The sequence below is a fragment of the Tigriopus californicus genome, chromosome 9 (genome assembly GCF_007210705.1).
Source record: "Tigriopus californicus strain San Diego chromosome 9, Tcal_SD_v2.1, whole genome shotgun sequence".
Taxonomy (NCBI): Eukaryota; Metazoa; Arthropoda; class Copepoda; order Harpacticoida; family Harpacticidae; genus Tigriopus; species Tigriopus californicus.
The window spans coordinates 3,519,903-3,531,820 of NC_081448.1; the positions used below are offsets into that span (position 1 = coordinate 3,519,903).

At 42.3% G+C, this 11,918-nt stretch overlaps 1 long non-coding RNA gene across 2 annotated transcripts; it reads left to right on the forward strand.

The window, feature by feature from the left end:
* The first annotated feature begins 6,041 nt into the window (after positions 1–6,041).
* On the forward strand, positions 6,042–11,654 carry LOC131887206 (uncharacterized). Of its 2 annotated transcripts, none has more exons than XR_009374012.1 (3): positions 6,042–6,176; positions 8,743–10,590; positions 11,199–11,654. It is a non-coding gene; the product is annotated as an uncharacterized LOC131887206 (long non-coding RNA). The 2 variants fall into 2 exon arrangements; XR_009374011.1 differs by having other exon boundaries at positions 6,056–8,152.
* Positions 11,655–11,918: the final 264 nt, after the last annotated feature.

Genomic DNA, 11,918 nt, shown 5'->3' on the forward strand with positions numbered 1-11,918 from the left:
CACCAAGAGCCAGTTTAGACTCAAGGAAGTACTTTTTCACTTGTCGAGTCATCCCACTTTGGAATAAACTACCAAAAACTGCACGCGAATGTCAAGATCTAAACGAATTCAAAAATTGGTTTGATACAAACAGACCCTAAGAAAAATTAATATGTATTACTCACATGACATCTTGCTCGCACGTGTTATACAGTATAATTTTCCTCATGACCACAAGGTCTCTGAAGATAAAATAAACTTTATGAAACTTTATGAGGTCCGAATTTGGTATAAACTCATGAAAATTTCGCGTGTCAATCCATTCACTTGCAAATAGTGTGCTAGAGTTACAGCACCTGAATATCAAACCAACAAGACAAGATACAATGACGAGATTTCCTTCTCGACCGGTGAAGGAATCCCTCATTATACGAATCATACAAGCCAATGAAAATATGACCCAACACATTCGCGAGGAACCAAAGAATGCCCGACGAAAACAACACATTGAAAATATATTGCATTCAAAAAGCCGGTTACAAAAGTAACAAGTTTAGGTCCCAGCCAAAGTCTTTCCATTGCCTCCTCCAGTGTAAGCTTTAATTTTTCTCGTTTCTTATACATTTATCGCAGAGCATATGCTCGCTCACATTGTGCTATCTGTGATACGTATATATAGCTAGGAACTCTGAGGAATAAACCAGTCAACTACCATCTCCAGACTCAGTTAGATGGTGGACCTTGCGTTCGCCATACAGATATTTTGTTTATTTTTTGTATCTATCTCTGACACACTTGTTGTCAAAAAGGTCGATTAAGAGAATCCCCGGATTCTGCGTCCTTTCAAAATAAACCATCATTATCATCATCATTTAATTCTGTTGGCATTGAACATTTTGTTTCTTTTGTTTTCCGCCCTTGATCGTTGGATGATTGAAATTTTCGCCGTTTGATAACGATTTGTCCAAGAAAACGTCAACTTGCGCCAAAAAAAATTCGCATCATTAAATAGTGCGTAACTACCCACTGTAACAAAGGTTCTAGAATGAACATCTTAATAATTTCGCACCTTATTCGAAAATCAAGCGGACAGTATCAAATGACGGTTAAGTTGTAAAATGAAAGTAAAGGACAATTTATGTCTGTAGGTGGTCTTCTGGAATGATTGACTGAGAGTTCGATTTTCATTGCCAAATAAGATGTGTTTTCGATTGGAAAAAACTAAACATAACTATGGGCTTTGCTCAATCTAAACTGATTCTTTGATCAGTGTGTGTCAAAATTAATCTGCGACCGTGGTTTACACGAATGCGTTCAGAACTTTTACCCATAAGTAAGCAATGCTTTCCTAATCGAACGAATTCAAATCTTCATGTCTTCTTTTCTTGGTCAAATTGGAGTACAAAGTCTCACAAGCGATAGCTTTGCTTTTACCTTACAGAAACGTGAAAGACCCCCGAAAATTAGATGGTAGTAAGTGTATTCTTGGGAAATAGATTGGCCTTCAAATGATAACTTAATGAAATCAAGTTGGATAACTCAATTGAGATTGCTTGCATGCACCAATTTGAGGGTTAAAGAACAAATAAGAGTCGTAATTCCTTAATCACGGTCTGCAATAAGAGAATGTCATCTTAGTGGAAAGTAACAAGACATCAGCGAGAAATAAAGTAATGACGAGGGGCTGGAAAGATAGTTTTTTAAGGGTTTGCAAAGTGGGGTATCCTCGCGGCCAAGAATTTAAAACTTAATAATAATAAAAAACTTTATTGCGACTCTTGGTCATGTCGGATTGTAAAATGTATAAAACTGTATGTATAAATATCACATACAAAAATCGATTAATAAAAGAATAAAATGGTCAAGACTGATAAAATAGTGGACTAGAGTGTGATATCACCGTGAGCTTGACTAGGATTGGTTCAGTGCAAATGAAAAAAGTGAAGAGGGAAATTGCAGATAGTACATAAACAAGTGGGGAGAGGTAAATGATGAAAATCTTGGTTATTGCAGTAGAGTGGGTGGGTCAGATTGAACAGATCTTTTGTCAGCTCCCGTCGTTGATGGCATTGGGTCGGGAGCTGGACAAAGGTACGTGACCGTCAATACTCCGAAGGGATGTCGGACCAAGGACAATAAGGTGTTAAGTCCTTGACCGGGAAGAACAACTTGTGTCCCGACATCACCTCCGGAAGGGTCAGGTTTCCAACACTGTTGGACAATACCCTTGCCAACCCGATGATGAGGAGCTCGGTTTCATATAGAAAATGTGTCCATGCATTGTTGGCATATTGGGGGCACGCAGAGGTATCGCTTGAGGAACTTGGTGTAGGTGGCATCGGCGGATTTGAGGGCGGATTGGGCGGAGTTGGGAAGCTCCAAAATAAAGGAAAATTGGAGAGATGTAGGTCCGGAAGAGTTGAAGAACTATTGGAAGGGGGAGATTCTTGATATGAAGTCTATTGTACATGTATCCAATCCTGGCCTTTGCTTTTACTATTGATGATTTGAGATGGTTGGTAAAGGAGAGTTGAGTGGAGAATGTGAAACCGACATAATCAAAATTATTGACGATTTCAATTGGACTATGAAGGATATGGAAGAAGGTGGGGGGCAGACGACCTTTATGGAAAACCATGGCCTTCGTCTTGATGTTATTGACTTGAAGGCCGTTCTCTTGGTAATAACCGTGGAATTTTGCAATTTGCAATTCCACGGCTGAATCAGCCAAGAGAACCAGGTCGTCTGCATATTGTAGATATTGAACAGAAACATGGTTAATGGTGGGGCCTTGGTGTGTGAGGGCTTCAGGCAGGTCAGATACATAGAGATTGAATAGAATTGGCGATAGTGGATCCCCCTGCGGAAGGCCAACGGAAGTAAAGTAGCAGGGGGATAGGTCCTCACCAGAACGAATGGAGCATCCATACGTGTTGGACAGCAGGACACAGATTGAATGCGGAACTCCCCTAAGTTGGAGTTTAAGGAATAACCGCGTTCGGTCCACCCTGTCAAATGCTTTAGAGAAATCCACAAAGCAACCGTACACTCTCCTCTTGTTGCTGATGTTGGAATGCACAATTTCATAGAGGAGAGTGGCTGCCGTGGTGGCTGAGCAACTTCTCCAGAACCTTGATTGGAACTGGGGAAGGAGATCCCTATCCTCGTCCAATCTGGAGAAGCGGGCAGCTAGTAGGGTGGACATCATCTTCAAGATGGGGTTCTCCAGGGCGATGGTCCGATGGTTGTCTGGAATGTCCCTGGGCCCTTTCTTATGGATGAAGATGATAGCTGACTCCGTCCACTCTGGTGGGAAGAAAGAAGAATGGAGGGCAAGGCTGAAGAGGTCTTGGAGGAGTGGCTGAGCTTGGGTCCGGAGAAGTGAAAGTTGGAAGGTGTTGAGGGGGCTTTGCTCTTCATCTTCTTGAAGGCCACGTCCATCTCTGGTTCCGTGAAGGGCTGCAAAAGTGGGTGGTGTTATTCTGGGCAGCCCTGGACCTCCTCCGCTACTGTTTCTGATGTTGATGGAAACAGTTCTTGACAGTGGAGGAGGAATTTACTCACGGGAATCTCCGAGTTAGTAGCGGGCTTTTTGGCACATTTGTACAAGCCCACCATCCAGGATGAGGCCGATGAAGATAGTAGGTTCTCCTCTTCCAACCTTTGGTGGGCTGACCCAGCGCTCCGCAGAGACTTGTGATATGCAATTCTTGATATCGCATATTGCTTTCAAGTCTCACGTGTTTGGCTTGTTTTGGCATTTCGCAATTTTTGGAGCATTTGACCCCTCAGCTCACGATGGTAGGGGCTGAACCATGGGGTCTTGAGTCCTCCTCTCTTCCTTTGCACTGAGGAGGACTCTTTAAATGCTTGCAAAATGCCTTGGGCCACTGCAGCTGGATTGGTCACAATCCCGGTTTTGATAGATAGCTGCGGGGCCTCAAGTTGAGCCGTGCACTTCTGCACATTGACCACGCACCTCCCATTTTGAGTCACGCCCAGATGATGGAAATTTCTGGGCATCTTGAAGGTGACTGAAATTGGGAGGTGATCAGAAACGGCCAGTGGATGGTTAAAACTGACAGGAGATGGAATATTTTTTTATATGAAAATGTGGTCAAGTACAGTGGTAATATAGAGCTCCAACCCACCGCTGGGCCAACCACGCCTAGCGGGCTTCCTGGCATGAACTACTAAGCTCTGTTTGCCAGGAAAACAACTCTCGTATTTCTCCTCGGTGACCCATGTCTCGGATAAGAAGGTGAAGGCGTGTCCTCGAATCTTGTCGAGACACCGTCCCGCTCCAGCCACTCCCAGCATGTTCGCCCGTCCATGACAGTTCAGGAAGCAGGCCGACACCGGTTGACTCCCTCCTCTCCGCTTGTTGATCCGCTGTTGCCGCCGATGCTGATTTCTCGCGATACCGAGTTGTTCAATCCGACCTAGAAAAGAGAAATCACTATGGCCATTGAAGGGGGGAAAGGAAGGGAGGGGTGATTGGGAAGAGGAAGAGTGTTGGAGGGCTAAAAGCTCACGTCTTGAAAAAGACTTTGGCCGGGGGATATGGGAAGAGGAAGGATGGGAAGGAGAGGTGCACTGAACCGGGCATATCACAGATTCATGGGGGGCCACTTTTTGAGGGCGTGGCCCCACTCACTGATATCACAGTTGATACTACGTCATCAACTTAACCATTAAAGACTAATATTCAAGTTGGAGGGGTAAAAGAGCACGTCCGCCATTCAAGGCGTCAGCTGACTAAAAATTAAATGCGAGCACAGAGCCTCTTGGTACAACATATAAAATTATCCACTTAATCAATGCTCACAAATTGAACTGCAACTCAAGAATCAGAAAAATAATCCAGTATCATTGGTCAAAGGCCATGCTGAATTCAAATTGCATTTACCATAATTGACTTCAGATGAAACAGTCAACTTTAAATTATGGATCCCGTACCCCAAGTCTTGGACAGGTGTCCCCAATTATGTTGCCCTCAGTATGAGCATAATGAAATACCGCCAATAAGAGTCATTCAACCTAAGGCTCACTTTTTAAGATCAAAGATTAAACTGGTACATTTTCATAACCGTAATAGGCTACTTGCTGAATCAAGAGCAGTAGCAATGGTAAATGACAAAATCGACACCCAAATACTTTTCGAAGTCCCATTCCTCCTCCCACTTTTTTAGCCCTTTTCAATTTTGCCTTTCATATTCATTGGTTCTTAAAACTCTGTTTCATTACACTCAAGGGAAGTTGAGTGCAGAAGATGGCACGCATTCTGAACTAAATACAAATCTGTTGGGTGACGTGTAGTATATAGTACAATAAGTGCTTGTCATTTCTTCTTTTTTACATTGACATGTCTTGCTTCATCCCAATGAGGAGCACAAAGACACCTTTTCATTCATCTGCTGGATCTCAGGCCATATGTCACTGTTCATGGCATATGTCACTGGAAGTGCAATTAAATCACAACCGTCAAATATTGTGCCGATCTCTGTCATACGCTATGAATGCAAAGTAGTGCTGGGAGGAGTTCAGGGTCAAGGCGTCCCAGTCTATTTGAGTCATTTCCTTCAATTTGGAGAATTTGGTCGGGCCTGTGACTTTTTCAGAGGACTCCTATTCAGACTCTTCATAATTTCTGGAATTATTAATACTTCTTCAGCAAAAAGGCAGGCATTCATCTTAATTAGGAAATTGCAGCAAATTTAACTATACATACCTCACACAATGCTTCCTCACTTTCCAATTCAAACCCCATGTCCGTTAGATGAATTGGTTTTTTGACTACTCACAGTGCGAGTTTGGGCAGATGTAAGTGATTTTCAGATCCAAAGACTTTTGAAGCCAGTCTGGCATTGGTTTGGTATTCCGCACTTGATGCTTCTCCTAATGTTTAAGTTAGCTAATGGGCAAAATACACAAATACACCTTAAAACAGTGTTAAAGACCAAACATAACAAAAATTAAATGATAGGTTTCGAGAGCACGTTAGGGTGCCTTTTCACACGAAATGAAGTAAAATGTATTGAGCAACAGCTGCTAAGTGATGTGGCTTTAAAGGGCTCAATTTTCAGTGAGGTTTTTGCAAAGTGTGCCTTATCGCAATTTGCTGGACCAACTTTTCACAAAAATCTCTCCAATGGTCAAACAAATATGGCAAAAATCGATTCGGGAGCCGGACAAAGGTGTGTGACAGCCAATACTCCGAAGGGATGTCGGGCCAAGGACAATAGGGTGTTGACAAGTCCTTGACCGGGAAGAACAACTTGTGTCCCAACATCACCTCCGGAAGGGTCAGGTTCCCAACACTGTTGGACACTAACCTTATTGCTTCCTACCAGAAACGAAACTGCTTAACCAATTGAGAACCTTACCTTGGATCCCAGTCTCATGGAGCCTGTTAACTAAACGACCATGATCTACCTTGTCAAAGGCCTTGGCAAAGTCGAGATAAACTACATCAACTGATTCATGGCTCTCTAGTCCCTCAATAACCTGCTCAATATGATCAATCAGTTGGGTAGCCGTGCTAAAATGTGCTCGGAACCCATGCTGGCCAGGAGGAAGGACATCATGAATGTCAATAAATTCAACAAGTTTGAACTTCAGGATCTTCTCAAACACCTTCACAATATTCGAAGTGAGAGAAATCGGCCTGTAGTTACTGGGGAGTGACTTATCTCCCCCTTTGAAAATCGGAACAACATGAGCTAACTTTAGTGAAGATGGAAATTTGCCCTGATCGAAGATGCAATGCATCAAGTACGAGAAAACAGGAGCAAGAACCAGTGAGCATCTCATCAGAAACTGAGATGTCACACCATCAGGACCAAGAGAACTTGAAAGCCTCAAGTCCCTGATTGCCTCAAAAGCATCTTGCTCTGTGACTACAAGATCTTCGAAACGCTCAACTTGACTAATCTTGTCAATCTCAACAGACTCATCTTCCGAGCAATGTGCTGTTGCTTCTGAACTCAGTGGGGTTGACGACACACTTTGTTTAATTAACACAAACTATTTCTTTGTTTTATTTGGTCTTTAATACTATTTTGAAGTGCATTACATGGTGCTTTTGCCCGTTAACTAACTTAAACATTATGAGAAGCTGTGCTAGAACCGGCTTGAAAAATTGTTGGATTTTAAAATCAACTACATCCACTCAAAATCTCTCTGTGTACTCACCCGTCGTCATCTTGGTCATGAGCATCTCTGATAGTCTTGCCAGCTTTGACATTGTAGTTCCATGAGATGTAATTGATCCAATGTGAAAACATATTAATTATACAATTAACCAATGAACTTATGAACCACACGGACCTACTAAACTCCGTGATTGCAAATGGTAATAAGATTAACTTACAGTGCGTTGATTAGTTTGTTGACACTCGAGGGCTAGTTGCAACAATGAAGTCGGCCTATAGAGGCCCTCATGCCTAGAGAAGAAATATTGATAACGCCCTTCTCGAAGACGTTCGAGCAATGCGTTACCCCTAAGTTAGATGAATGCCGTCTGAGGGAGTGCTTAATCACGGCCTCCATGGTTTAATCAACTTTTCCCTTCCAATCAAATATCCAATAAGAAGGCAACGCAACCCTTTGAACGTCTTCTAGAGAGGATTCCAAAAGCTGTCCTGTCCAGTCCTGAGGGACTCCATGGTCTGCCTTTCTTCTCATTCCCACTACTACTCAAGAATGCTTTTCTTTCTCCTTTTTCTTTGCCTTTAGTGCTGTGTCAAAGAAGTACCCATCCATTCTAAGGTGACAATCTTTGTAACCAAAATGTAGTTTTCAGCATCGAAAAAAAATTAAAAAAGCAGTCAAATCTCATTAACCGGGTTTGATCCCCAACCAAGAAAAGGGTTTAATTCAAGGATTGAATCTCATTTTCATTATTGAAGCACAAATAAGGAAACATCTTGAGTATCGAAATTGCACCATTTCCATACCAAAGTCTGATTCAATGCTGTATTTCCCTTTGCCCACTACCTCGGGCTTTCATGTCCATGCTTCACGACGTGTCTTGTTGTCTGTAAAGACACTTGTTTTGTCCCGTCCCTTGATTATAAATCAGAACGTTCAATGGTCAAAGTCACCATTCATCATGAACGGACCGCTGTATCCTGTTTTCTTTTGATTGGATCTACTTGGCTCACCATTGAAAGTAAATAAAGAGTGTTGAATTTCACATTGAACGGTGAAAGTATTGTAAATGTGTTAAAACCTGTAGAGACAAAAGCTTAGGTGTTCAAAGCCCATACAACAATACATATGCTTCAACGAAGTTCATATTTTGCTATTGCAATATTTGCTCTTATTAGGTAAACACATCATACACTTTGAGCGATATTCTTTCAGTTCCTACTATCTCTTGCAAATGGACCTCCAATCCATTATTTGATATCATTTTACAATATCTATTCATCAAGTCTCGGGGAGCACAAACTTTTGCTTTTTTAGAAACTGAGCATAAACTGTTTTTTGAAAAGGTAGATAAAAAGCTAACCACTGCCAGTCAGTACAGTGTATGATCAAAATAGTTCTATTAGGCACTCCTTCAGACATATGTATTCATGAAAAAGACAAACTACGAACTAGCAAATCACTAGCCTAAACGATCAATTGTCTCATCTACCATAGGTATAACAGGTGAATGGATTAGAAAACAATGATGATTGATGATAATGAATTGCTTGTCGGTGCAAAAGTTCACCCAATTTGAAACATCTATAAACAACGTCATTTGGTTTCTAGCACGGGACCTAAAAGATGTTCGTTGTTTGAGAAGCTATGAATGGAACAATCGAACTTGGACAACAATTGAGGATGTCGTTTGTGGTGGGAATTGCCAAATCAAATGTCCTGAGTTGAGCGCCGAGATCAACTATTTCACCTCTGACGCCTCAACTGGCCAATGTTTGTGCAACGTTCTTTGCAACATTGACCGAGGACTTGAAGCCCAAGGAGCCCTAACTGGATTGGTCTCTGATCAGGATCCAAGTGAACTCTTCAATTCAGGTGGGGACAGGGTCACGAACCACAAATTGTGGTTGCTTCTCTGTCAGCTCGGGTTTGTCCCTCAGATTTTGGCCAATTTGAATTCAAACACTTTGGAATCCTCAAAGGTGTTTTTGATAGAGTTAAAACACAAAAGGGTATGTACTTGCATCAATTCGGTTAAGGCTGAAAAAAACACATTGGCATGGCTTGACCAAGTGCTTTGTAGCCACTAGGCTTCACTAAGAATAATTTGAACTCGTTCTTTCCTCCGTATCTTAAATATTATAGGTGGTAAAAGCACGTCAAGCAAATAAGTAACAACAACCTTTTCAATGCTAAAGAATGTGCTGCTGCCATTTGTGAATAAATCATCTAGTGCACTTTCTTGTTTTCATTGTATTCAAGCTGGTCAAATGACTAGTTTCTCGTTGCTTCCACAGCCCCCAACAAAAACAAGCCCATTTTCAACCCGACAGGCGAAAACAGAATGCACTCAAAAATAGAGATACAATTGCTTGCCTTATTTAAGAGCACTTGAATTGAAAAATGTTCCATCACCGAAAGAGGGGGTGGATGGCGGGTACTTTTGATTGTCTATGTTCATCTCTTGGCCTCAATCTTTTAGCTTGAACAATCACTTTACAATTCAGAGCCAAGTTTTTGCCCCAAATCTCATCCTTGGGCCATTGCCAAGTGACAGCGCTGCTGAGAAAGGTTTCATCGCGAGAAGGACACTCTTGAAGTATTGGACTGGAATGATCAAGAGTCGCTTTGTCCTGGAGGCAACTCCATCCCACGTCAAAGGGGAACGAATTGCCACAAATTCAAAGACTTCACAAGTAAGTTAGGTTCGCCTCCTCATCTACCCAATGACCCTAGTAATACTAAAGAGGTTATTCTTTCCCAATTTGATGGTTCAAGAGCCTGAGTATTGTCCGAAGGAATATTCATTTCAAATTCGGAATGCATGATGCAAAGTCAAAATTAGAACTTTGAAAGGCAAGTGTGGTGGTGGCATAATGGGCATTGTTGATTGTATGATTGGGGGGGACAGCACAAAAATATCACAACAGGTTTCGTGGGAATGACTAGATTTGTTCCAAACAACTGACTAGATAAACATGCAAATAAAATAGATAATGTATAGATGACTATAGTAGATTGATTTGGTGACTTGGAGGATTGACTACATGTTGCAGGGTTTGACTTAGATCCATCCTCTTTCCGAGTCACCAAGTCCACCTGTCCTCAACGATCAAGGGGTTGATGCCGCCCCCAGCGACTCAGACACCCCACGGTCAACATGGCCCAGTCACCGCTGCATCCACGGACCTTCGCTGCACCCACGGGCAGGTCACTGCAACCACGGGCCTTCTGCACGCACCACGCTCTCGTTGTGACCACGGCCATCCCGCTGCACCATGCCCACCCGTTGCAACCACGGCCATCCCGCAGGCCTCACATCTCTTCTGGGCCCCAAGTTCCGCATTGGCGTCCTCAGCCGTCTGGGGGAAGGTTCTTCCGCCTGGAAGCGGCTACTACCGGCTGTGCCATGTATGAGTACCGGATGGTGGATGTTGACTACATTGATCGATTGTGGAGGTATTTATAATAAGGGAAAATGTCTATGGCAAGTATGATGGTGGGAGCATGAGTATCAGTTAATGTAAATTGTTATCGGTGACTAAAACATAACAATGATGATCCAAAATGTTGCAAGGCTGAATACTTGTACCAACCCCCTCTTGTCAGGCCTACAAAAAGCCATGCTTGTCCACATCGAAAACGCCAGGTATTGAAGGAATCTTATATCAAAAACGATAATTGATATCAACCAAAATAGTCCAAAGACTGGAAAATAATCTCATCTCAAATAGTCATATTTATGATTCCTTATGGTACAACGAGTGGATCGTTGAAGAAAGTGACAAATGCACCGGTGGATAACTCCTCCGTACACATGCCTCTGTAGACTTAAGTGGATATTGGACATCCAACCTCTCGGTTAGCTCAACAATACAATTGACTGAAACAGTTTGTGATCAATCTCCAGGACTGTGCAGGACATTGTGTTGTTTTTCCAACCAAGTGACGGGTCTTCTGACATCTACTTCAGTCTATCGTAGATACCCTTGGCTCAGATTAGTACCAGACATGATACCTCAGAAAAGTATGGTACCTTGAACACATCTCTATGACTTGCATTCCAGGCTGTCATCTGAAGGGTTTTGGCTACATGGAAAATGATTTGGGGCCACCCCGTTTGCCAATCTTTCCTTTAGCTAATCATTTTGAGTGTCAACTTGCCTGTCAAAAGGAACCAGCTTGCCAGGTGTACTCGTATCATGAAACAAGTATGTTCCATGCCCCCGGATACTGTTGGTTGAAGTCAAGTGGAAGTGGTCGAGTTGTTAAAGATTGGCCTGGCAAGTGGTCCGGTCCAAAATTCTGCCCCTAAGGTTGCACAAGTTCATTCAAGCAATGTCACTCTTGGAAGACTCCGACTGCATACTGTTTGCAAGCAGGCGCAGCCAACCAATTGTTGAAATATCGATTTGAAGCAAACCGATCTAACGTGTTGTTATTTTGATATTTTGAATGGATGCAGAACATGGATGCTATTTTTCATTTCACCCAAACAACACGTGAATAAATCATAACATTCTTAGCATTTCGGCCATTAAAAAAATCATCCTGACAAGGACAAAAGGCCAAATTCAATCTAGGCTTATTTGCTTTGCATATGGGCACTTGATGTTTTGAGTACGGGCTGGTTGCAAATGCGATGAAAATCAGAAACCAAAGGTTTTGCTTTGAAAGACTATGACTGGCTAAGAGTAATTCAACAGTTTATGCGCCAAAACGTGTGATGTGGATGACTTTGTAGCTCTAATATTCAGTTGAAGTTTAATGATGTCATTTGGATCAAA